This window comes from Danio rerio, chromosome 11, assembly GCF_052040795.2.
Source record: "Danio rerio strain M-AB ecotype USA chromosome 11, GRCz13ab, whole genome shotgun sequence".
NCBI lineage: Eukaryota > Metazoa > Chordata > Actinopteri > Cypriniformes > Danionidae > Danio > Danio rerio.
Window position 1 is genome coordinate 11,957,490 of NC_141031.1, and position 24,779 is coordinate 11,982,268.

General features: G+C 35.3%; 3 protein-coding genes across 10 annotated transcripts in view; 2 read left to right on the forward strand and 1 right to left on the reverse strand.

Moving 5' to 3' along the window:
- Positions 1 to 7,875, reverse strand: part of hap1 (huntingtin associated protein 1) — an 88,740-nt gene extending 80,865 nt beyond the window's left edge. For all 8 annotated transcript variants that reach the window (XR_015502392.1, XR_015502391.1, XM_087273381.1 and 5 more), the window contains exon 1: positions 7,777 to 7,875. The gene's annotated coding sequence lies outside the window, so the exon portion shown is untranslated. The remainder of the gene's footprint in view (positions 1 to 7,776) is intronic.
- Positions 1 to 24,779, forward strand: part of pla2r1 (phospholipase A2 receptor 1) — an 868,273-nt gene that overhangs the window by 594,945 nt on the left and 248,549 nt on the right. The window lies entirely within an intron of this gene.
- The window catches only part of jupa (junction plakoglobin a), a 62,868-nt gene continuing 59,331 nt past the window's right edge, over positions 21,243 to 24,779 (forward strand). Inside the window, 1 exon segment of the mRNA NM_131177.1 lies at positions 21,243 to 21,328. The gene's annotated coding sequence lies outside the window, so the exon portion shown is untranslated.

Here is a 24,779-nt window from a genome sequence, read left to right on the forward strand (position 1 = left end):
TTGACAATTTGACATGATCCAGGATCGTTTCGTTCTTCAGAACTGATCTGAGAGTTGTTGTCATAGCAACAGTTCTGCTAGCTCAAACCTGGTCGGAAGCACATTCAATTCATATAAACAGGATTAGATCAGCTCAGTTCAAGCAAAGATAATACAGAAAGTATGTACCGAATTCTGATATTTTCTTACAGTAGTAGTTATATAAACTTGGGAAAATACAATATTTTTTAAAACTATATAAAGTTATAGTTATTATTAAAATAAATAAAGTTATATATTAATAAAACTTATGCAATCCCCAATGTGAAAGTACAAAGACTGCCACCTGGTGTTGCAAAGAGAAAACTTTTAGATCGCTTTAGTACAATTTGTGTATAATAGAAATGCACAGTATGTGGCTTTTTAAAAGCAATAATACATTTATGCAGCCATAAACATGTTTTGACCGTTAATATGATTTGATGCTTCATAAAAGTTGCAGACACCTTTACTAATATCAAAATGCTTTTGTAAACATCCAGTTATTCTTTACACCAATTAAAAAAACAGCTACTATAATACTACTATAAAGAAAATCCGCTCTAAAACTAAATAAACTGCTCTTGACACATGAAAGGGCCAAGCATGCAGCCCACAACAAGGTGTAAAGTTATTTATTTTATATTTAATATAATTATTTTATATTTAATATTTTGGATATTTAACAAACTGATTCCAATGAATTTTAAGTAATTTTGCTCACACGGATAATTGAATATTAATCAGATGATGTCATTACGCTACTGTGCCGTCAGCCAATTGTTGCATCGCTGATCATGATTTCGAGGATCGATAGATCTGTCCTTCACAACACACGCAGCGATCTCAGATCAGTTCATCCAGACATTTTAATCCAATTCACGAACTTGTTTGAAAAAACAAATTAGCCAGAGATCAGTTATCAAGATTAAAAGATCCAGGGTCTGCCAAATAATCTTAGATCATTTAAGGGAGCTACAAAGAACGGACCCCTGGTCTGAATTCAATTAAACATTTTTTTAAAAAAAGGTCCGATTGATAGATGAGACCCACAGAACTGTTAAGATTTAAAAACAAGAATCATGTCTCAGCAATGCACGTGACTCCATTTTCCATACAAGAGATGTCTTGAAGCTATCATTACCAAAAAAGCCTTTTATACAAAGTATTACATATGCTTCAGTAGTTCCAGCCAATTTCATGAGGAAATGTAACTATTGTACATTTTGTCAGTTCAGTAGCTAATCATACAAATTCATACAGTACAGATATGTAAAAATAGGATTTTTAAAAAGAGGCGTGGCACTAAACCCCACCCCTAAATCCATGTATTACTTAAATGTACTAAAATGTATGAATGTGTCGCAATTGCCAATGATTCAGCCAGTGCAGATCGCTGGTAAACATGCAGATCACTAGAGAACTACAAATCTGCCAGCAAAAGAACTACATATTCAGTCATGCATCACTCACACACCCGGCCGAGATCCCAAACAGACACAGCTAAAGCTGTTTAGGACTAATTACACAGACTATTTATACACCTCTCAAACACACACACACATGTTGCTGAGTCTTGTTTACTGTTTAGTGACATTACAGCGAATTTCCTTTTTCTTGCTTTGCTGTGTTTTAATCCTTGCTTTGTTTTGTCTGTTTACGTTATATGCTGCCTGCCTTTTTGACCATCTACCTGTTATTTTGAATACGACTCTGGATTGCCCTTATACATTTGTTTGCTCCTGTGCTGATCATTGCTTGTAGTGATGGTGAAATAAAGCTTTCTGAACCAGTCAAGCGCTTGACTCAATTTTATTGGAAATAAGGTTCGTTACTCGAAGCTTTCTAAATCAGAGCTCGATGAGGACCACTTCTGGTTAAAGTGTGGGAAAGCACTGTGTTGCGATAATGTCAAATGTTCACAACCGAACATTTATTAAACACAGTTTGATAACAATAAGCACACAGATGGTATGTGTGTGCGAACTCACATCAAACACAGTAGTATAAGGTCAAAGGGCTGGCGGCAGGTAAACACAGGATGAGTATGCAGGCATGGGTCAGAGGCAGGCGGCGTATATCAAAGTCGGTGTACAGGCTAGAGTTCAAGGCAGGCGGCGTGAGTCAGAGTCGGTATTCGGGCTGAGGTATAAGGCAGGCGGCAGGCAGGACAAGGTCAATAATCAGAGCAAGGTAAGCAACGGGAAAGCAGGCAAGGATGAGAAATGCTCAGTAGTGTTAGCCGGGGCAGAACAAGACTTCGCAATCAAGCTGTGTGTGTGTGTGTGTGTGTGCTGCTTATATGTGTGAGCCAAGTGATTGAGAGATGTGCTGCAGGTGTGAGTGCTAATCAGTCAGTGGGATGACGTAATGTCAATAGTCCGGTGATGATGACCTCTGCTGGCCAGCGAGGGGAATGACTGGGACCGAGTCGGTGACATCGGCACACAACGTCACATCACTAATTGCTTGCCTGACCAACTCTGTCTCAATAAACCTGCATTTGGATCCACACTTCCGTTGTCATCGTCACTCCCTTGTAACAGAATGAGACCGTACAAATTCATACAAATTAGCCACTAAATCAAAAAGTTATGAATTGATGTCAAGTAGTGTTAATAGCTCAGTACTTCTCCTTTTGTCATTTCATTGTTATTACACCTAACAAATCTTACAGAAATAGCTTTGCTTTGATTTATTTTGTATGTTTGAATTGTTTGGGTTTTTACCAAAATCTAGGTCAATTTTAAGTCAACAGCTACTTTGGAAATATATTTACCAGGAGAAATCCTGACTTATTTTACCAATAACACACACACACACACACACACACATTCACACACATCAGTATACTATTTAATCTAATATTATATAAATAAATAATATTCTCCTGCTTTATAATAACTAGTATTAGTCAAACAAGAAGACAGTGTGTATTTTCTTCATTGCAATGTTTTCCTCATGAGTCCAGGATAAGGCTCTACCCTTTGACTAGCAAACCTATTTTAACAACATCCTGGAAACACTGTCTTTGTCCCTATTTCTTCTCATACACAATATTAGAAGGATGCACAAACCACACGAGTTCTCTGTTTTGCATTTAAGGCAAGGTTTGCATTGAGGAGAACAGGAACTTACTGCCCACGCACAGCAAATCACAGAACAAGTGCAAACAGCTGAATCTCATGCTGTGCTTAAACAAATTCAATGACCAAGCATGTTTTTAAACTGAAGTCCATACTCTAGTTAAGCCTTTAAATAATTGGTATGTCCTGAAATTTGCGGTGCATGATTATTAAAACTGCATAATTGGTTTAAGGCAATAAGGTGTTTTACGTGAATGAAACATAATTATGATGTAAACAGTTTCTGATTATGATCAGTGTGCTTTTGTAATTCGAATCAATGAATGTGTTTGGGTGTGTCTACACCTATTGGTCTCTGTGTGTCACTTCAGTGGGAAAATTTGCACGTGCCCGTCCTCGCTTTGGGTAAAGTCCATTGCAAACAAAGCACACTGTGTAAATGGATTAACAAATCATTAGCCAACAAATAAATGTCAGGTGAACAACTACACCCTCATTCATGCTAATCATTTCCACTTATTATTTTATTCCTGATGATGAGTAAGTCTTCCCAGCTAACAGTGAATGTTCTGATGATTTTGATTAACTTTTAATGTCAATAAAAACATTGTGCTGTGATTTTTATTAGAATGTTATTTTGTAGATATCCTGGGCTGCACATAATCTTTACGATAGCTGTGCTGCTCCACACTTTGTGAATTTATATACAAGCTGTCCAGTGATGATAGCTTTCAGACTAACATTATCTAAGCCATTTTTTCTATGAACAAAATATTTGATCAATAAATCAGTAATAATAAACTAATAAGCTAATTTAAAATATTAATAATAAGCTAAATCAGTGGGTGAAGTCCAAAGACATGCGCTATAAGTGAATTGAATCAAATAAATTGGCTGTTGGTGACACAGTGGCGCAGTAGGAAGTGCTGTCGCCTCACAGCAAGAAGGTTGCTGGGTCGCTGGTTTGAACCTCGGCTCAGTTGGCATTTCTGTGTGGAGTTTGCATGTTCTCCCTGCGTTTGTGTGGGTTTCCTCCGGGTGCTCCAGTTTCCCCTACAGTCCAAAGACATGTTGCAGGTGAATTGGGTAGGCTGAATTGTCCGTAGTGTGTGAGTGTATGAGGGTGACAGGCTGGCCGGAAGGTGTAAAAAAAGTCGTTATCATATGGACAAGTCTAAATGGAGGACTTGTTCCAAAGAGCCGACCCTGCAACCATACGGGACTAAGGCCAAAAGAAGAAGAATAATAAGCTAAATCAGTAATATTTTAGGTTAAGCTTATAGGGGAATATGTTGCTTTATAAGTTTTTTAAGTTTTTCTTTCTTTTCTAACTCAACTGTTACTGTATTAAATAGTTGCTCATAAGCTTATAAGCTTTGTATTTTTTATTTTCAAAACACAAAATGATGCTTACCTTTAAATTAATTAATTCGATTAATTAATATTATTCATCAGGGGTCGCCACAGTGGAATGAACTGCCAAATAATCCAGCATATGTTTTATGCAACAGATGCCCTTCCTGCCACAACCCAGTAAACACCCATACACACATGTACTCATACACTACGGCCTATTTTACCCAATTAACTTACAGTATAGCACATGTCTTTGGACCTGTGGGGGAAATCAAAGCATCTAGGGGAAACCCACAGCAACAAGGGGAGAGAATGCAAATTCCACATAGAAGTGCCAACTCACCCAGCTGGGACTCGAACCAGCGACCTTCTTGTTGTGAGGCGACAGTGCTAACCACTGAGCTGCCTCTACCTAATTTACTTTTAATTCATATTTTGCATTTTATTTTGAAGCACTCTGGTGGAGGATGTTTTGTGCCTACATCTGTTGTTCAGAGAATTTTGAGAGAACATTCAAACTTCATGTTCATATTATGCTTGCCACATAAAAAAACACTTCTAGTTTTATACATTCGGTCCTTTATGTAACTTATAACTTTGTAACTTTGTTTGTTTTGTAGTTGTGGTAAAATCAATATTGATAGAGGACAAAATAATGGAAAATTAACTCATAATGTTCAAGCTAAATATTCTTAGATTGTATTTTTGTTTGCTGAGTTTTAATTTAAAATACATTCACTCTAGGTTGTAAGGTGGCTCAGTGGTTAGCACTGTTGCCTGCCTTGCAGCCAGAAGGTTGCTGGTTAGAGTCCCGGCTGGTCCAGTTGGCATTTCTGTGTGGGGCTTGCATGTTGTCCCTGTATTCCTCTGGGTGCTCTGGTTTCCCCCACAGTCCAAAGACATGCGCTATAAGTGAATTGAATAAAATAAATTGGCTGTTGGTGACACAGTGGCGCAGTAGGTAGTGCTGTCGCCTCACAGCAAGAAGGTTTTTTGGTCGCTGGTTCGAATCTCGGCTCAGTTGGCATTTCTGTGTGGAGCTTGCATGTTCTCCCTGATTTCGTGTGGGTTTTCTCCGGGTGCTCCGGTTTCCCCCACAGTCCAAAGACACTGCGGTAAAAGTGAATTGGGTAGACTAAATTGTCCGCAGTGTATGAGTGTGTGTGCAACCCCAGATTAATAAAGGGACTAAGCCGACAAGAAAATGAATGAAATTGGCTGTTGTGTGTGTGCATGTGAGGGTATGGATGTTTCCCAGTACTGGATTGCAGCAGAAAGGGCATCTGCTGTGTAAAACAAATGCATACGTTGGTGGTTCATTCCGCTGGTTTGGAACAGTCAAGGTTTTAAAACAGTCGAAATTTTCTGCTATATCATTCCTAAGGTGTGAGTAAGATTTTTTTTATTTACATTTTTTTTTTAGGACAACAGTATCTCCAGCAAAAAAGATATCCAAACTCAGTGTTTTTGAAACTAATGAAGACAGCAGAAGTCAATGATTCATTTAAATTATTTAGCCTGATATGTTTACTGCTCTAAAATACTTTAAATGTTTCCCAAATTAATATATTATGTACAAAGTGGAAAAAGTTTTTTTTTTTACCCAGACATTTAAAAAAATATTTTAGAGCAGAAATTCTCAATACTGTGATACCATGAAACCGTGATTTTTATATCCAAGATTATCACACCATCAAAATCTTATAGCGGCACATGCCAACCCCTGATTAATAAAGGGACTAAGCTGAAGGAAAATAAATGACTGAATAAATGAACATTCTCTGTGTAACTGCTGTTTATGATTGCATTACTGTGTTTATATGCCAGAAAGAACATTTACAAAGAAGACACAATATGACAAAGAGGATTACATAGCAAATAAATCACAACAAATTATACAAGTTTAAAAGATTTTCATGAGAAAAAGTTGCAATATAATTACTAAAGTGTTTTAAAGAGTTCACATATACATCAATTTTTTCTGAAAATAAAAAAAGTTAGAAGCTTCTTTGAGAAATTATACATATGGATCTGCAATTTTGCCAGAGGTATTAAAGGTAAATTTACAGTGAGGGGGCTGTAGAATCAAAGAGTCATCAAATTTTGGGGATAAACAAAAGTAAATATGAATGTTTTTATAAAATTGGAAAATTCACCCTAAAACACTTTACAGTAAGTACACCCTCAAAATAACGATTTGATGTTTCTTCAGATACAAAACGGCATTTATAGCTATTTTAGCAAGTTTTATATTACGAGTGCATTACTGCATTTTTTAAATTAATTTAAATAAACTGAATGATACAACTTAGAATCCATTAAAAGAGAACAGTTATTTTACACAATATTCACAGTAGACACAAAAGATAAAGAGTAAAACAAAAAAGAACATTAAAAATTAAAAGAAATAATAATGCAATAAAATAGAAAGATTCAAGTAGCATGAAAGATCTCAATATATTCACTCAAGAAAGAAGCACATTTCTCAAATATCAAGTAATCTACTTGATTTAATTAAATGTTCTATTTTACATAGGAAGTCTATAAAGATTTGATTTTTTAAGAAACATCTTTGAAAGTAAAATTTCTCAGCAAGTATAAGAAAGTTTACAGTATCTTCTAATGACTTATTTTGGTTTTCAAAATAACAAATAACATCCTTAAGCTGCAAATTACCACTCATATTGACCTTGGAAAAGCAGTATGAACTTAAATGATCCCAGAACGGTGAGTGCATTACTGCATTGTTGCAGTTCCATCTTTACAGTGACGTCACTGTATGTGAAACTAACATTTTTACTCCGGTTAAATTGTACAGTTGGTCTAAAATGTTTTATGTTTGTAATTACAAAGCACCGGACTGTAGTAGAACGTGGATACTGGCACATGCACTGCAAGATGACAATGCGGATGGCACCAGACAACATACACTGTGCGTGCCTTTTGTACAAGTTTACTCAATTAAAAACGCCACAGCGGTAACAGAAAATATTTTCTATGCCGAAACTGTCAATGAGTTTTCTAAACCCTATTTGGTAGTAAGACCAACAGACAGCAAAATAGGAACAGAAAGCAGTTGAAACAAAGTCACATAGTAATAAGTAAAGAGCAATGTCTTGTTTGATCATTCTAACCGTTGTAAACAATCAAGTGAACTGTGCAGATATTTTCAATCAAATGCATGAGTAGAGATGAAAAGTCCCACCCTGACAAACAACAAGAACAGTCGCCTCTCTGTCTAATCCATTCGCTTCACAAATCAGCAGCCAAGCTGTTAATTCTGTTAAGAGTTTATTTATAAATGCTTACAACTTACTTTTATGCTGTTTTGTCTTCTTTGTCCATGGTTCGCTCTCTTTTTGTCCCGGGGTGAAGTTTGACGGTCGGCGGCGCCTCGGGCTGTCAGAGCCGCTTTGACCAAAGAGCTGAAGCTCCATCAGAGGTCGCTGCATCACTTAGGAATGCTCAGCTGTTCAGCTAAATACAGCATCTAAGATGTGCTGATACAGTAGAAGAAAGTGAACTCTTTACCATAAATTCCACGTTAAAAGGAAAAGAAAAAAAATCTGTGATAGCCTATTCCTTATTTTTTCACTCTTAATTCTTTATTATGTGTAACGCTTTGGACCACAAATCTGTCATAAGGGCTTTTGATTGAGATTTATAAATCATAAATGGATTAAATAAGCGTTTCATTGATGTGGTCTGTTAGGATTGGACAATAATTATTTAGGATACAACTTTCTGGAAATCTGAAATCTGAGTGTTTAAAAAAATCTAAATCTAAAAATCATTATAATATTGAACAGGTTAAGTTTTTAGCCATACATATTATTACTAATCAAATAAATGACTATTTATTGGCCTATACTTATGATAAAAAATGTTAAAAATATATTAATCAAACAATCATGAGGCTACTTCATATTCTACAGATTTTAGCATAAAAAATATCTTCCATTTTGACACGCAATGAATTGCTAGTTTTCCCCCCAAAAAAATATACCCATGCTACAAAAGACTGGTTTTGTGGTGCAGAGTCACTTTGCTTTACCAATTAAAAGTTTAGTGCTAGTCTAGAATGTTTGCTTTACTATGTTAATAGAAAATTAAGACTATATTAAAGGTATTAAATGTATATTCATATGATTAAAGTAACAGTAAATGCATTATTACAAAAAAAAAACATTTTTACTGATAATAATAATAATAATACATGTTTGCACACTAAGATAATGAAACATTTTACTTTTCTGTTGGATTATGTGACTGAAGACGCAGGTTAGTCATGCCAAGATTTACTTTTTAAACATTTTTAAATACAAATCATTCATTCATTCATTTTATTTTCGGCTTAGTCCTTTTTTTAATCTGGGGTCACTACAGTGGAATGAACCGCCAACTAATCCAGCATATGTTTTACGCAGCAAATGCTCTTTCAGCTGCAACCCATCTCTGGGAAACATCCATACACTCAAACACTATGGATAATTTAGCTCACACAATTCACCTGTACGTGAACTCAGGGAGAACATGCAAACTCCACACAGAAACGCCAACTGACCCAGGCGAGGCTCGAACCAGCGACCTTCTTGCTGTGAGGTGACAGCACTACCTACTGCGCCACTGCATCGTCTAAATACAAATCATTTATTTAAAACTTTGAAAAATTACTGTGTTTTCTTCAAATAAACAACCTTTATGAGCAAAGACTTCTTTCAAAACCATTCAAAATTCTTATTGACTATACAAATATTTCAACAGTATTGAGTTACACGTAAACCTATCATTTCCGTGTACAAATCAACAAATCATGTCACCAAATAAATGATCATTTAGATGTATTAATAATAAGAATTAATAATAATAATTCCTTACATTTATATAGCGCTTTTCTGGACACTCAAAGCGCTTTACACATAGGGGGAATCTCCTCATCCACCACCAGTGTGCAGCATCCATCTGGATGACGCAATGGCAGCCATATTGCACCACACTGCACACCACTCACCAGCTGATTGGTGGAGAGGAGACGAAGTCAATTATGATATGGGTAGGGTTAGGAGGCCATGATGCTGTCCATGCTGGCCAGTGGGCGAGTTTTGGCCAGGATGCCAGGGTGAAACCCCAACTTTTTTTCAAAGGACATCCTGGGATTTTTAACAACCACAGAGAGTCTGTCACTATACTGAGGCATTAGGACCCACACAGACAGCAGGTTGGGCTCCCACTGCTGGCCTCACTAACAACACTTCCAGCAGCAACCTAGCTTTCCTATGTGGGGAATAATAATAATGCAGTACAATAATGAAATTAATAATGCGTACTTTACAAAAATATATAATTCTAAATGACAGAAAAGGAATCATAGCATCAATAATACATTTATGCAAGTCACAGAAATGTATCGTGAACCAAACTGACTTCTTAAACTATTCATTTTCAGGGATCTGGAAATAACTCATTAAATTGATTGACAGTATTGGATGGCCAACATTTTTATTTAAAAGGCTCAGCTACAATTGATGCCAATAGCTAAGTGTGCTGACATATAGCGCTGAGGTGCTCATGGTGAACGAAGTCCCAGCTCGAGGTCCTTTGCTCATCCTTCCACACTCTCCTGTCTATACTTTCCACTGTCTTGTCTAATAAAAGGTGGAAACAAGGCTCAGGCATTTAAAACTTAATTTAAAAAAGTCTTGGCTATTTGCTCATACTCCAGTGGCTTTAAACTTTTAAACTTTTGAACACAATACACTACATTTTGAAGAATGTTGAAAACCAGTAGCCATTGACTTCCATAAAAGAAACAAAAGATACTATGGAGTCAATGACCAGTTTTCATTCTGCAAGATATTTTCATTTGTGTTCAACAGAAGAAAGAACTCAAACTGGTCTGGAACAAGTAGAGGGTCAGTAAATGACAGCAGAATTTTCATTTTTAGGTGATCTATCTCTTTATGCATTTCTTCTCATGTCAAATCCTTTAGCTAAGAAAAGGAAGTCAAGTATTCAACTGCATATCTGGGCTTGTTGAGGACAATTATTCCTCCCAACATATAGTTCACATTTGAATCAAAAAGTGGTGAGGATATTTATAAAATTGTTTGCATTTGAAAAGTGCAGAAGAGTACTCCCATTTAAATCCCTTGTTCTCTGCATTTGCCATCATCAGTCTCCTCCAAGGAAACCTTAGCTGTTTTATTTATCCAAAACCTTTCAATTGTATTACAGTACTGCCTGCTGTCATTCAAAACTTCCTCAAAGCAGCCTTTTCATATGTCTTTTTCTTTCTAAAACAATGAGTCTGTTCATTACACCATGACTCTCTTACTGAGGCATGTCTGATGAGTGAAGCTGAATTCATTGGATGCAGAAACACATGTCAGCGGCTGCTGCACACGTTGAGCTATTTTGACTTCCTGAGTTAAGCATGAAAGGCAGCTTGGGAATGTTGACCTCTGACCTCCAGTCAGACTACAGGCTTTTTTGAAATATTGAACATAAACCAGAGATTTTGTATTGTACTGCACTGTAACAAATTATATATCAATAAGTCATGACAACGTATGCTTTTAATGTTAGTATTACTTAAAATTAGTTCATTGCATTTAAATAATTATGGTTATACAAAATTTAGCTTGTGTTTTTTTGTAAATTTAATTTAAGGTTAGCTGAAATTACCAAGCTATTCTAAATCAACCGTAAAAATAAGATGGCAACTATTTTTACAAAATGTATTTAGCATTTAATTTTATTTTGAAATGTTTTGCACTTTTTAGTCAAAGTGGTTTCTCCCGTTTATTTAGTAATATTTTTATTTCTTATTTTTTGGCTGCTTGCCACATCTTTGGCTTGTTTAGTTAAAAGACACTTCATAATACAAATTTGACTCCATTAACACTACTAGATGAGTGCATAAAATTGAACTGAATTGAAAGAGAGGGCGACGCGGTGGTGTAGTAGGTAGTGCTGTCGCCTCACAGCAAGAAGGTCGCTGGTTCGAGCCTCGGCTGGGTCAGTTGGCATTTCTGTGTGGAGTTTGTATGTTTTCCCCGTGTTTGCATGGGTTTCCTCTGGTCCGGTTTCCTCCACAAGTCCTATGACATGCAGTACAGGTGAATTGGGGACGGCTAAATTGTCTGTAGTGTATGAGTGTGAATGAGTGTGCATGGATGTTTCCCAGTGATGGGTTGCGGCCGGAAGGGCATCTGCTGCATAAAAACGTGCTGGATAGGTTGTCAGTTCATTCTGCTTCGGCAACCCCAGATTAATAAAAGGACTAAGCTGAAAATGAATGAATGAATGAATGAATGAATGAATGAATGAATGAATGAATGAATGAATGAATGAATGAGATAGACAGAAGAACTGCTTCATATCTGAACTGACTTTGTTTCATGATTGATACATTTTGCAACATCGAGTCATTATTTAAATTGAGTTGAGCTGAATAACAATAACAGCATGGTGGCTCAGTGTTTATTACTGTCGCCTCACAGCAAGAAGGTTGCTGGTTCAAGTCCTGGTTCGATTGGTATTTTGCATGTTCTCTTCGTGTTCTCATTGGTTTCCTTCAGGTGCTCTGGATACCACAGTCCAAAGCAGTGCGTTATAAGTGAATTCATTCGTTCATTTTACTTTGGCTTAGTCCCTTTATTTATCAGGGGTCACCACAGCAGAATGAACCACCAACTTATTCAGCATAAGTTTTATATAGTGGATGCCCTACCAGCTACAACCCAGAGTTGGGAAAGGCATAGGTAAATTGAATAAACTAAATTGGCCATTTTGTATTGCCATTGAGTGCATGTGTGAATCCGAGAGTGTATGGGTGTTTCCCCAGTACTGGGTTGCAGCTGAAACATATGCTGAAATAGTTAGTGGTTCATTCCGCTGTGGCAACCCCTGATAAATAAGGGGCTAAGCTGAAGGAAAATTAATAACTGAAGGAATGAATGGCAACATGTAACCCTGTTGCCTTCTGTTGAGTTGACTGTTGACTTCTCTTGTGTTAATCTTGGCATGTTTGATGAGGTATGCATAACTAATTGTTATTGTCTTAATTAAACATGTAAAGCTGCTTTGAAACATTCTGTTGGGTAAGGTAGGGTAACATACCCCCTGGGTTTTTTCTCATGATACAAAATATCTTCTCAGCAGTTCTGGTTAATGTCTAAGCTATTTTACATTTTTGTCTGTCCGAATATTAACATTCTTCAGTCATGTTGCACATTAACGTTGTTTGAGTCTATTGGTCATTGATGGATTTGTGGACATTATTTTTAGATTAGTAGGGTAACGAATATAGTTTTAATTTTTAAGTAAAAAGATCAAACTTGGCTCTACTTTCTACTTTGGGTGAAAGTATTTGACAATGTTTGTCGAAGAGGGAATCAAGCAGCATTTTGTTTCTATTTTTAATATTTTTTATGTTAATAGTTAAAAACTCATGCAAGAGGAAGCTGTCTGAAAGGGATGTCCGGGTGCTAACCCTATTGTATCCAAAAAACATTCAACCACAGCTGCTGAACTCACTGCAGAATTAAATGTGGAGTTCAACCCTCTTGTTTCCACTAAAACTGTTCGCTGGGAGCTTCAGAGGGTCAATATACATGGCCGGGCTGCTATAGCCAAACCTTTGGTCACTCATGTCAATGTCACACGTCAGTTTCAGTGGTGCCAGAATTCATTCATTCATTCATTTTCTTGTCGGCTTAGTCCCTTTATTAATCCGGGGTCGCCACAGCGGAATGAACCGCCAACTTATCCAGCAAGTTTTTTTGCAGCGTATGCCCTACCGGCCGCAACCCATCTCTGGGAAACATTAACACACACATTCACACACACACTCATACACTACAGACAATTTAGCCTACTCAATTCACCTGTACCACATGTCTTTGGACTGTAGGGAAAACCGGAGCACCCGGAGGAAACCCACGCGAAGGCAGGGAGAACATGCAAACTCCACACAGAAACGCCAACTGAGCCGAGGCTCGAACCAGCGACCCAGCGACCTTCTTGCTGTGAGGCGAAAGCACTAGTTACTGCTCCACTGCTACGCCTGGTGCCAGAATGGTTAGATGAATATGAAAGTGAAGTTGAATATCTACCATGGCCTGCACAGTAACCGGATCTAAAAATGATTAAGCCACTCTGGAGTGTTTTGGAGGAGCGAGTCAGGAAAGTTTCAGTTTTGGGTGAACTATCCATTTAAGTGTGGAAAAAAATAATAGTTCAATTTAAGTAAAGTGTAGCTGATCTGTTATTTGACATATTTTCATTGTTTTACTTGAGTACAAATTTAATTATCTGTACTTTGTCTGTATTTTTATATTAGGTTACTTTTTATTTCACTACATTACAATATAAAATATTGACCGTTCACTCCATGACTTTTCATAAATGTTCAGGAGTAATCTGCAAGTTCTTTTAAACCACTCACAGATGCAATAGTGGTGTTCATAAAGAATCTTATCTGTTAAATCAGTTCATGAATCACACTGAAAGATTAACTCACTGATTCAAATGATACAATCAAATCAACATCCCGGTTAATGACTCGCTGATTCAAATGATCCTGTGTGAGTGAGTCTCAATGAAACTATAGTAAATTGATTCAAGTTTAGTCGAAACTTGGATGTGACTGTCAGTTATCTGCTGCAAAAGTTCAAACTGTTTAACTTCACTGCATTAAAAAACACTTATAACTGGTTTTATAAACTGAATATTATGCTCCAATAAAAAAAAATTATAATCATACCATTTCTCTTCTGTTATAGCCCACAGTAACATTATAGCGTGCTACAAAAAATGTTAACACATATTGCTGTATTTTTTGTGCTTTTTTATTATTGTCATTTACACACATTTATTGTTTGTTCACTTTTTTGATAAACATTGTTCTATAAAAGTGTGACGCAGAGGCGCAGTAGGAAGTGCTGTCGCCTCACAGTAAGAAGGTTGCTGGTTCGAGCCTCGGCTGGGTCAGTTGGTGTTTCTGTGTGGAGTCTGCATGTTCTCCCTGCCTTCGCGTGGGTTTCCTCCGGGTGCTCCGGTTTCCCCCACAGTCCTAAGACATGCAATACAAGTGAATTGGGTAGGCTAAATTGTCCGTTGTGTATAAGTGTGAATGAGTGGGTGTGTGAATGTTTCCCAGAGACGGCTTGCAGCTGGAAGGGCATCCACTGCGTAAAAACATGCTGGATAAGTTGGTTGTTCATTCCGCTGTGGCGACCCTGGATTAATAAAGGGACTAAGCCGACAAGAAAATTAATGAATTATTCTATAAAATGAATATATACTTTTTACTTTTATTACCTAATCCTTATTTCATGTTAGGGACATTTCAATCCTCTATGGGGTGCTGTTGAGTCTTAATTTGGCCACAACCTTCTCTGTGTTTCAGCAAATGATTTTGGTGCCAAATCTTATTTTGACACGTATTTTGGGAAAATGATTACGATGGACAAGAGAGCTTATGTGCTGCAATTTCAAGAAATAAACAACACCAGAAAATTAGGAAAAGATCGTCATCTGTTTGACAGCATACATGCTGCCAATCCTCACAACATACATATTATGCATTTTCACACAACACAAACAATTTACTAAAATCCGCTGCATTTTCTCACAACACTTGCAAAAAACGGAACGCAATGGAAATGTTTCAAGGAGACCCAAAAACGTGACGGACACCAAATATTGAAGTTATATGTAATCTTTGAAAGGTGAGTTTTTTGTTTGTTTATTTTAATATCCAGACTCCCTTGTTTTTTTTTTATATCTTATTAGCCTAAATAGCCTAACCATAGTCACGTTTAAAGCTCCCCTTGAAACATTTGTTCCTTGCTATTTGAAAGTATTGTGAGAACATGCAGCATGTTTTATTAATTTGTTTGCGTTGTGTGAAATTATAGTGCGTTTTACTATTTTGTCTGTGTTGTGTTTATTAATTTGTTTACGTTGTGTGAAATTGTCATGCGTTTTATTCGTTTGTTTGTGTTGTGAGGAAATGCAGTGCGTTTTATTCATTAGTTTGCGTTGTGTTTATAAATGTGTTTGCGTTGTGTGAAGATATAGTGCGTTTTATTATTTTGTTTGTGTTATGTGAAAATGTAGCGCGTTTTATTCATTAGTTTGCATTTTGTGAAAATTCAGCGTGTTTTATTATTTTGTTTGTGTTGTGTTTATTAATTTGTTTCCATTGTGTAAAGATGCAGTACGTGCGTTTTATTCCTTTGTTAGTGCTGTGTGAAAATACAGCACGTTTTTTAAAAGATGTGTTTGCGTTGTGAGTATTTGCAGCACGTGTGCTGTAAAAAGGATAAAAATCTTTTCTCAATTTGCAGGCATTTTTGTAATTGCAAATGTTTTCCTAAATTACAGCACATTAAACTCTCTCAGCCACCGTACTACTTTAGTTGCCAGTACTACTGTAAAATCTACAAGTGCATTGTAAATGAATAATTACATTACAATATGTATATATATACAATATGTATGTATGTGTATATAATATACAGCTGTAAAACTACAGTTCAGTTAGAATTGCTCATTAACTGTGCACTTATAAACTTTACAGTATTACTGGCAACCAAAATTGCAACAATTTACAAATTTTTTTTTAGTACCTACCCCTTTTTTATTTTACTTTTTTGCACAATAAATACATTAAGAAACATTTAAATCCTTTGTACATTTTTTATAACATTGCTATTTTTCTCTATTGTAAAATGCTTTTTCATTAAAATGAGCCAACATTTATTTAAACATTCATTTATTTTATTTTCGGCTTCGTCTCTTTATTCATCAGGGGTTGCCACAGCAAAGTGAACCGGCAACTTATCTAGCATGTTTTACGCAGCGGATGCCCTTTCAGCCACAACCCAAGACTGGAAAGCACCCATACACACTCTTTCACACACATACACAGCAAATTTTGCTTATTTAATTCACATTGTGCATGTCTTTGTACAGTGAGGGAAAACGAAGCACCTGGAGGAAACCCATGCGAACACGGGGAGAACATGCAAACTCCACACAGAAATACAAACTGATCCAGCTGGGATTGAAACCAGCGACTTTACTGTGAAACGATCATGCTACACACTGCTTCACCGTGACGCCATTTACAACATTCTAAGTTAAAACGTACTTCAGTTCTTTTAATAAACCATATAAAACAAACATCTAATTGATTTTAAGCATCCATTGTGGTATCTTTGAGCTGAGAAACACCATGAACTGATCTCAAGCATCAATTGATTGCTGGAGTGAAAGAGCTCCTTGTTAGCAGGTCTTTGTTCCTGGTTAAGTGTCACAAAGCAGAAGCACTTTTCCAATCCGAAGTGACTGACAATAGCTCAAAATGAATGTTTATTCTTCTCATTTCTTGACTTCCTGAATTTGAGTCCATTGGTTTTGACTTCTGTTATTGTTACGGCTGTTAGCTCAAAGGAGTGGCTCAACCACACCTCTCTCCCTCCTCCACCTCTTTCTCGCTTATTACTCTTCCTCCTTTTCCTCTGAACTATGTTGTGCGCATCAGTAACCCGTAATCTGAATCACTCACTTCATAGCAATTAGGTCATTGAAAAATGCATCACGCTTCAAAGCCAAAACCAGCATTTTTTGAGAACCTTCTTAAAACGGGACAGATTTTTTTATTTTGAACGAGTGAATCAGTGGGTTTTAATCTTATGGTAATAATATATAAATGCCATTGGTTCACTGTAAAAAAAAAAAAAAAAGTTGAGACTCAACTTAAATCGAGTCAAGTGCAGTACTTGGGCTAAAGGTTGAGTTAACTCAACAACAACAACAATAAAAAAAAGCTGCACAGCAAGTTGTCTTACAATTTTAAGTTGAATTTACAGTGTAAATCAGAATCAGTTAAACGTGTAAAAGAACTTTAAGATGATGAAATGAAAAATTTACTCATCATTTATTCATCCTTTTTCTGTTCCAAGCTTATAGAAGATATAGAAGATATTTATGGAAACTAGTAGCCATTGATATTCATATGGGGAATAAAATGATACAGAAGTGATACAGACATTATTCCAAAATCCCTTTTATATTCAAGAGAAGAAAGAAACTTAAGCAGATTTGGAACAAATGCAGGGTGAGTAAAAAAACAAAACCTTAATTTTTGGAGTGAGCTATCCCTTTGTTGTTTTTTTTATGATAATATTTTTATGATATTTTTTTCTGTGTTTTTACACCTTCAACTGATAGGATTGTAGTGAGTCTAGACAAGATAGCATGGGAAGCCGAGTGAAGGAAAGAATCTGCACAGGACCTCAAGGTGGGAATCAAACTCAGGTCATCGCGAACACTGGAGTGCCATGTGTCGGCACATCAACAACTACACAACTACACAATTGTTCTCCACACAGGGGGTGGAGTGGAAAGACCCTCTTCAGATAATTTTAATGCACTTTGGGGGGATTTAAATTATAGTTATTCACTGCTTAAAGACACTTACTGTTAAACAGGTTACGGATTTTTACTGTAGCATTTTTAACATTTTTCTTACCATTGAAATGATTGACATATTTAAGAGTGTAAACAATGATTGCGATATAAAAGGGCACATTACTTACTACTTAATTATTATTTATAGTACACGTTTCTTTGTATTTATCTTTTATCTATCTTGTACTTATTTTTGGTAAAGTTAATGAAAATACAATAAGTCACTTATTGGTAGGCCCACACGGAATCTGCGTGTGGAGATTTTCAGCCCATCATCATAGAGTCTATTTATTTAGTTGTGTGTAAATTTATATTTATTCAGTTTTTAAATTAATGTCAGTAGTATTACTCACTAATTTGAAAATGTTCTTATGATTTACTTACAATACAGTCTGTAAAGTGATAATTTCTGTCTTTTAGTAGATTTATGGTGTGAGAGACTTGCTTTGTTTACTAAATAAATGGATCTAATAGGATTTGCATTGTCACCATTAAATATGTTTACAAAAATAAGTAAAAAGTGTATTATTTTTTATTTAACATGTTAAGTTTTTAGTGTACAATACGGTCATTTCGCATAAATTCACAGATTTTTCACAATATTCTGCACAGAAAAAGCAAAAAAAATATGTCTGCAGATGTCTGGCCCTACTTATTGGTAACTCACAGTGCATTTACAGTTAACAAGCACAAAGTTTAATTTTAATAATGCATTAATAAATGTTGAAATTAACGGTATTCTTCATCCTTGTATTAAATTAAAAATTTAGCCATCTATGTTGAGTGAAATAAGTTTAAAATCAACTAGTCACTGCAATATAGTGAAGTATGGTATTACTTTTCATTTGTAAGGTTTCTTACAACATACTTGCCTTTCTGTAAATACATTCACCAATTCAGTTCATCAAGCAAATAAATTCAAAGAAGTAGATTTTTTCCTTTTTTTTGTAAATATATATTTAATCTAAAGAAAGTTACATTTGTCAAGTTGATGAACTGAAACCAAATTGAATACAAAACTGATTGCAATATATGGTATGTGGTGTCATTATATGAAAACAGTTCATGTATAATAATGTTTAACTTTTTATTAAAGCAACAAGCCTGCTTTTGGCTCAAATTTAAAGAATTGTGAGTATAATTTTTTTTTGTTCATTTTATTCTACTGAGATTTAAAGAGATTTAAATGAGTACTGAGTCAAGTAATTAAATTACAGACAAAGCAATTATAAAAGTAATTTAAATATATTTTAATTATGTAATTAAGTAATTAAATACTTTTTAAAAGTAACTTACCCAACACTGATAGCCACAAACATTGGTATTGAGAAGTCATTACATTGCCATCAAAATTGTTGTTAAAAAACTGATTTAAATATGCTAATGAAACTGACATCACACTCTTGACAATGTTCTGATTTAATGTAAATTACAAGCCAAAGATTAACTTTCTATTTTCACTCATTACTAATAACATTACTGCCTAAACTGAATTTCAAATTATATTAAAGTTAATTAATTCCTGACTACAACTTATGTCCTGAGACACTTTACTGTCAAAACATTTCGTTTTTTATTTTGGAAGCTATTAATTGTGATTATTCTTTACCCGCACTAGAATAAATACAATAGGATTCTGACACTTTCAGCTTGGTGTTGGGTAAACCAATTTTATTTTTTAAATTGATTTATATACTAATGGAACATATACACAAAATGTAACCGATTTCACTTAGACTGTGTGTAGTAGCCTATGAAGGTATTTGATCCCTGACAAGTGCATCTTTAGAATAAAACCCCTTTCCAAATAGATTGGATAAGTTTACAGTTTAAGAGTTGATAAGAAGATCATCATGATTGTCTGAGAACTGCATGAGTCATGACGCACAGCCTTGTATGGCGTAATGCAAAGGTGTGTCTGCTGATGTAGGAATATGCCCTACAGGTAGAAGATCTCACTGCTTACAAAAACCACTTATTTATGGCAATTCTACCCTGTTAAAATTGTTGTGTTAAAAATACCCTAACAAATAACCCAACTATATAGGTTATTATAGCACCTTTCCAACTATGGGTTATTTTAACTTAATACATTGGGTTATATAATTTAACCCAATGCATTGGGTTATTTTGATGAAATGTTATTTTTGCCATTTTGGTATTATTGCTACAATTACTATTGATTTAATAGTTATGGCTGGGTAAATAAACAAACGTGTTGATGGAGCAGAATATGGAGTTCTGTGTGCTGTATAGAGGCTGTCCAGCAGCTGCAGCATGCTCCACTCAGTGTCCACAATATATTTTAACCACTTCCAAACGCTTTTAAAAGATCTTTTCTAGTCTTGAATGGTGAAATGGATATAAAAACCACGACACAAAGAGGTGATTTATAAATAACAACAATATTATTGCGTTACAGCGTAAATAAACTTTATAATGCAAAAACAACATTACGCACGCATTAATACAGCTGTTTCGTGTCAGTTAAATCAATTGACTGTTGGAATTCAAATTTTTAACCCAACAGGTTGAGTTATAAAATAAATAACCAAATAAAGGTTAATAACCCAACAAAGCACCAAATATTTAACTCAACTAGTTGAGTTATTAATAAATAACATGATAAAGGTTAAAAATAACCCAACAAAGCACCAAATATGTTTAACTCAACCATTGGGTTAAATAAATAACTCAACTTTTTTTTTTTTTTTTTTTTGAGTGGGACAAGCATAAATCTTTACATAAAAAACGACAGTGAAATCTTTATCAGTCATTACTGATTAGACAAGATAGAAAGAAAGAAAGAAAGAAATAAAGAAAGAAAGAAAGAAAGAAAGAAAGAAAGAAAGAAAGAAAGAATCAGAAAATAAGCAACTGTTTCAACCCCTGTTCTATAAATGCTATATTTTATATGACTACAATAATTTATTACAGTTATAATATATATTATGTGATTATATTTTTACTGTATACATTTATTGCTTGTGTTGTTTTGACTTATTGTATGCAAACAGATCAAAGAAAATGAAAAAAAAAAAAGCTTTTGTGCTAATTTATGCCATGCCTAAATACGAGGGTTTTTAGCCTACTTTTTAAATTACGCACAACCAAAGTGACCGATGAGATTTTCAGCGTAATCCCGAGTGTTTATCCGGGAGTGTGGGTGAGAGAGTGGGGAGGTGTGGGTTTTGGGTGTGGTGCGGGACTCGTATAGTATCGGGGGGCGGAGCTTTGGAGACTTTGCCCTCTCCTTCTAACACACATTGTTCAGCCTCATCTGAATGCAGGAGAAAGTGTCGCACTCCCTGGAACTCTGCTGTGGGGAAAACTAAAAGAGTCTTGGATCGCTGTCAGCAGCAGTGTTTGGAGACGAGTGTTTAAAGGTAAACTAAAATCTAACTGTATATATGTATAGAGTTATTTATTAATGACTACGCTTGCTTTCTTTTATGTTCGCGTGTGGACGATGTTCAGTTAAGCTTTATAATGTTAAGCTAGTTTATAACATTGATTAAAAGGGCAGCCATTAATTCGCACGGTGTTACGGTTTAACTGGTGACCGTGTTAACTGGTGTCCCTTTCCAGATGTAAGCTATTCACGTTTGCAGATTGGCAGATTCGTCACTTTTTCACAGCAACAAAACATGTCCATACCAAATAAAGATTCTTATTACTTGGTGTCAGTGTCATTGTGTGCATTATTGATTTTAATATCTGTGTAGCAGAACAGTATATAACCAAAGTAAATAAAAAAAAATAATTAGAATTGACATGTCTTTAACAGGATTCGAACCCGTGTAGTGACAAGGTTTAGCACACGTATCAGTCAACTTATCTAACTGAGCTACTCATAACTCCAAACGAAGCGGTCTGTTTTAGTATCTTTGTCAATTAAAACATGCCTTGCTGTGGTTGTGGACCCGTGTTAACATGTTTCCATCGATGTTAACATGTTTACATGTTGTTTAGTTACATGTACTCGCGTTAACGTGTTTCTACAAACTCTCCCGCTGATAGAATAGCTCTCTGTGACTAAACGATGCTTCATCAGTTGCTCAAACCATGTTTTTCCTTAGTTCTAGACTCATGTCTACCTGTGCCTTTGGAGTCGTGTTAACTCGTGACCCATGCTCATACATGTAACGTAAATAAAGATTTTATCCAAAAAATGAATACAATGACGATATTATTATGCAACGTATTATGTCTAATATATATAATATATATTTCATATATAATATTATGCAACAGAATATTAGAATATTATGCAATCAGAATATAATAGTCCCATTGACTCGTGTTAGTCTGTGTCTACAAAGTTACACGAGCTGATATTTTCTCAGAACAGCTCTAAATGACTACGATGTTCCGCTAAATAAGCATACGTTATAAATCGCAGTCCCCCCACATTTTATTTTAAAGAGAATTTAAAAAATCAGGCTACATAAACAAAACTCGTATGTGGATTCGAACCTACTAACAAAAGAGACTCATGATTGGAACATACGTGCTATCTAATTGAGCTATCAAGCACTGTTGAAACGTAAGGCTTAGCAGCTTTTAGTAATTTTATCGTATGTAGCCAAATCATGTTCATAAGTACCTTGATACAGATGTGACCAAGATCATACATTGAAATGTTGCGATTTTCAATTAATATTCTGTTGTATAATATTATATATGAAATAAATATTATATATATTAGACATAATACGTTGCATAATAATATCGTCATTGTATTCATTTTTTGGATAAAATCTTTATTTACGTTACATGTATGAGCATGGGTCACGAGTTAACACGACTCCAAAGGCACAGGTAGACATGAGTCTAGAACTAAGGAAAAACATGGTTTGAGCAACTGATGAAGCATCGTTTAGTCACAGAGAGCTATTCTATCAGCGGGAGAGTTTGTAGAAACACGTTAACGCGAGTACATGTAACTAAACAACATGTAAACATGTTAACATCGATGGAAACATGTTAACACGGGTCCACAACCACAGCAAGGCATGTTTTAATTGACAAAGATATTAAAACAGACCGCTTCGTTTGGAGTTATGAGTAGCTCAGTTAGATAAGTTGACTGATACGTGTGCTAAACCTTTTCACTACACGGGTTCGAATCCTGTTAAAGACATGTCAATTCTAATTATTTTTTTTTATTTACTTTGGTTATATACTGTTCTGCTACACAGATATTAAAATCAATAATGCACACAATGACACTGACACCAAGTAATAAGAATCTTTATTTGGTATGGACATGTTTTGTTGCTGTGAAAAAGTGACGAATCTGCCAATCTGCAAACGTGAATAGCTTACATCTGGAAAGGGACACCAGTTAACACGGTCACCAGTTAAACCGTAACACCGGAGATCTCTTGGGAAAGTGGTGTATTGTGGAGATCTGGGTTGTTGGTGTTGGTTTACCTACCTGTACGACATTCGACCAACTTCCGTGTGTCGGGTTACAGCTGATCAAAACTTAAAAGCGTTTATTCAGTTTTAAAACCACTGTAAAGCTAGTACTTGTTGTTTTCGTACACAGCACAGTGTATAAACATTTCGCTGTATGTTAGGGTAGTGTATACCCAACAAAGAAACATAACCCCCCACACTTTCAAATGTCAACAGTTGACATTTTAACATGATTAATAATATCTCGATGACAGACCAACTTGTTTTATAAACTAATACACATTTAAAGTTTAGGTAGGCTTCATAAGAAATTGGCTTCTTTCTGAGGTAAAAACGCTGTCATTATTTACTCACCCTCCTCATCGAAACTTGTAGGACGTTCTTTCCTCCGTGGAATACAATGGGAGATGACAATCTCTGTTATTTTTACTTTGCTTGAGAGAAAAAAAACATTGAAAACCGTTTAAAGTTTAAGTCATTCTGAAACGTCAACTTTAAAACTAACTTCTAGCTCTGTTTCACAACACAATTAATCTTTTGCTGCATCAATTAAAATCCAAAACAGATTTAAAAAAAAAAAAAAAAATTTAGATCAAAAATCTGATAACATGATAAACAATGACTTTTTTTTGCTGTTCTTAAAGCAGTGAATATATGTTTTTGTTTCCTCAGTAAGGACGTTTGGAGCCTTAATCTCAAAACTTAGCTATTTGATTGTTACGTATGTGTTCGACGTTTATACATTTTTTTCATCCTTTCAAAGCATATAATATGACAGTTTTTAAGAGAACTTTCCATTTAATCCATAAATAATGACTACTTTCTAATAAGATTTTGTATGTAATTGCTATTATTAATTGTTATTATTGTGTAATGTTAAACTGGAGTATAGAAAGCAAACACATATATTTACAGTTAAAGTCAGCCCTCCTGAATTATGAGCCCCCCTGTTTATGTTTTCTCCTTTTTCTGAGAGATGATTTCAACACATTTCTAAACAATAGTTTTAATTAATGGTAATTATGTTAACTAGGCAGGTTAGAGTAATTAGGCAAGTTATTGTAAAACAATTGTTTGTTCTGTAGACTATTAAAAAAATAGAGCTCAGAGGGGCTCATTTTAACCTCAGAATGGCTTTTAAAAATTTTAAAACTGCTTTTATTCTAGCCGAAATAAAACAAATAAGACTTTCTCTAGAAGAAAAAAATATATATTTTCAGACAAACTGTGAAAATTGCCTTGCTCTAGTAAACATCATTTGGAAATTATAATAATTCTGACTTCAACTGTATGTGTAGGTGAACTGTTGATAACCATTGGTTCTGCCTCACCTGCAACCCCTTGTGAGACCTTCTGTGACTTATAAATTTAAACAAACTGTGGTATAGACCCTGGTGAGATGTTCAGAAAAGT